Source organism: Lucilia cuprina, chromosome 4 (assembly GCF_022045245.1).
Source record: "Lucilia cuprina isolate Lc7/37 chromosome 4, ASM2204524v1, whole genome shotgun sequence".
Classification (NCBI taxonomy): Eukaryota; Metazoa; Arthropoda; class Insecta; order Diptera; family Calliphoridae; genus Lucilia; species Lucilia cuprina.
Genome location: NC_060952.1, coordinates 34,923,232 through 34,926,921, shown reverse-complemented (window position 1 = coordinate 34,926,921; position 3,690 = coordinate 34,923,232).

Below are 3,690 nucleotides of genomic sequence, written 5' to 3'. Positions count from 1 at the left end.
GTGTTGAATATTACCGCTATTGATACATTTCTTAGCGAAAAAGTTATTTTCTGAAGGGGCCTTATAATAGGGCTAGGCGAAAACGTGAACCGATATTCCCACTTTCAATAAGGTTCGATCCTTATAAAATTTGATAGGGAGATTTAGGCTCGCACGAAACTTCTTTAAGTAGAATTTTGTAGTAATGAGCGTTGAATTCATTGTCAAAAGGGGACCTTATTAGGGGGTTAGACAATAATGGACTCATCCTCATAAAATTTAAGAAAATGATTTCAGTTCCTATAAAACTTTTGTATGTCGAATATTATTGTTATACATATGCTTGTTGAAGTAGATATGAGCATTAAAGTCGTTTTCTGAAAGGGACCTTATAGGTGGGGTAGGGTCAATTATGGACCAATCCTTATAAAATTCTACAAAGAGATTTATATTCCCATAAACATGTTTGTGCTGAATTTCACCACTATTGATGCTTCTCTTAGCATCATTTATGTTCTCCTAAAGCCGAATTTCACTGCTATTAATGTTTCTCTTATCCAGTTATAGGTGATAAAGTCATTTTCTGAGGGGGTCTTTATATGGGGGTAGGGTCGATTATGGACCGATCTGTATGAAATTCTCCAAAGAGATTTATGTTCTCATAAAGCATGTTTGTGCTGAATTCCACTGCTATTGATGCTTCTCTTAGCCATTTATGAGCGATAAATTCATTTTCTGAAGGAGACTTTGTATGGGTGGTAGGGTCAATTATGGACCGATCCTTATAAAATTCTACAAAAAGATTTATGTCCCCACAAAACATGTTTGTGCCGAATTACACCGCTATTGATGCTTCTGTTAGTCAAATGTGAGCGATAAAGTCATTTTCTGAAGGGGACTTTGTATGGGGGGTAGGGTCAATTATGGACCGATCCTTATAAAATTCTACGAAAAGATTTATGTCCCCACAAAACATGTTTGTGCCGAATTACACCGCTATTGATGCTTCTGTTAGTCAGTTATGGGCGATAATGTAATTTTCTAAAGGGGGCCTTATATGGGGGCTAGGCGAAATCGTGGACGGATATTGCCCATTTTCAATACCAAACGAACTGCATCAAATATAAGTGTATCTGTGCAGCTCGCTAGCTGCTTCCATTTGGACTCTATCGTGTTTTCAACAGACAGACAGAGAGACAGACGAACGGACATGGCTAGATCGTCTTAGAACCTAATAAGGACCCAGAATATATATACTTTTATGGGTCTTAGACGAATATACGGTATAAAAAGACTATTCCTCGGGTCACTCTAATGTTCATATATATGCATAAGTATGGATATGAAATTCACTTAAATATTACGGCACATAATTTGATGGTGGGTATATAAAATTTAACATTGCCGAATATAATACTATTACATGTTTTATATATTTTATTTAATTCAACTTTTGATTAATTAACTGTAAACATTTTTCTTATTGAATTGAAATTAATAAGCGAGACTTCTGAATAAGTATCTTGTAGACATAAATTTAATGGAAGCAACAAAAAATCATTACACTTGTAGAACAGTATTCAATAGATACAAATGTTACATTGGTATTACCTTTTTTCGGTTTATGTGTGTGTATATGTAAATTTTTCATTTATTATTCTCTTTTTATTTATCCTTTTTGTAACAAATGTAGAACTATGTTTATATGTATGTGTGTATTTATTATACATATGTTTTTTATTTTAAATCAAATTGAGTGCATATTTTAACATTATTGACAATTTCGAATTTTCTATTTTTCTTTATCTTCGCAAATAGATTTCCGGTTTACATAACTTAAAAAAATAAAATTACATACATATATTTTGCTTTAACTTTATAGCAAACTTAAATACCTACATATTCTTTGACACAAAATTACTTCCTTGGTAGATTTAACTACTCCAACCAACCGTGTTTCCAGAACAACGTTGTTATTAAATCGCAATTCTTAGATATTTTTAAGTGTAAAACAGCGTATAAAATAAGAGGAATAGTACCCAGTAAAAACAGGATATTGACTTTAACGTACCTACTAGAGTATTCAAACGATTAATGGGGGTTATTATTATCGTTCGGTTATTCGATTAATTTTTGATGATTAATCGTTCGAATAAATGAAAATTGTCAAATTTGAAATAACGAATAAACCGAATAATTTCTATCAATTAACCGATTAAGAAAAACTCACTTTTTAGCAGTAAAATTACAATGTATTTTTTTACAAAATTTATTTATTTTTTTTTTTTATAAATTTTCTTCTTTTCTCAACTTCTTAATAAATTTTCTATAATAAAGAAAATTTATTTGATGATTTTTGAAAAGAAATCATGGAAATAATTATATCGCTTTTATTTTTAAAACCAGTTTTTTTGGGAACATTGTTGTGTTCTTAAGTATTTCTAATAAGTTTTCAGCAACAGTTGTAGTTGAACTAGTGTTCAATAGAACGTATGAATTCTAGAACTCTTTGAAAATCTTAAAAACAGTAATGTCGTTATATAGAAAAGCATTTCACATAAACAGGCATAATTTCTATAAAAAACTAAACAAAAAATTGAAGTGAAAGAAGTGAAAATAATATTTTTGTTTATAAACCGTGAAAAAGTTATTTTCAAACATGAAAAAATCTATGCGTACAGGAAACTGTGAACCATTAGTATTAACTCTATGAACTTAGTTTTTCATAATCAGCTCTTATGCTCCTGTAAAAGGACTTTAAAGTTTAAAAGGCATCCAATTTCAAAAGATGGAATTCCAAATTTATATTAAAAAGTTGGTATTAATATTAATTTTAAATGAAGCTGAGTTCCTCTGCATTTCAAATCATCAAGATCATCAAGAAAGAATTGGAAATCTTAAAGAAAATTTGTCACAAAAAAGTAGTTAAAAGTTTTTGAATCGAAAATGAAACCTTTTTAAATTTAATTTCTTTTTCGTTTTTTTTTCCTAAGTGAGACAGGTAAATAATATAGATAGAATGTACAGATTCCCAGCTTTCATTTGACACCAATATTAGCATTTGAAAATACAAATAAATATTTTAAATATTCGTTTGTAGTCCTTTAAACTTTAAAATCCTTTTATAAGGACATCAAAATCGGTGTACGCAATTCTATAAGTGGAATCTTTTTTCACATGCTTATCAACTTTTCCATGTGTGAATGTTTTTTTTTTCAAAATTGTTACAGGGCGTATATGAAGAAAATTATTGTTAAAATCAATAATAACATCTCGTTTCCTTTTATTCCAATAACCGAATAATTTTTAATTATCTGATTATTAACCGGCTAACGTAAAACCTCAAATAATTATTTGTCGAATAAACCGAATAAGACAAAAACCCGAATAATTGAATACCCTAATACCTACTCAAATCTTACTTTTGACAACTACATACCATCAGCATTACTTAGAATGATTTTAATGATGACTTACAAATAATATATTATGTAAGTACTTTTTTTGAACTTTGTTTTTTAACACAAACCATTAGAAATTATTATTTTTTTTTAAACTAATAGTTGATCTTGTAGAAATATCCTTGAAGGCAATTTTTTCCCAAAAACAAAACTACTTATTAAACTTCTGAAGTTTAATAAGTAGTATCAGGATTGGGTAGTAATAATTACATAGAACAATTAACAATAGCAATTACATTTAATGTATAGA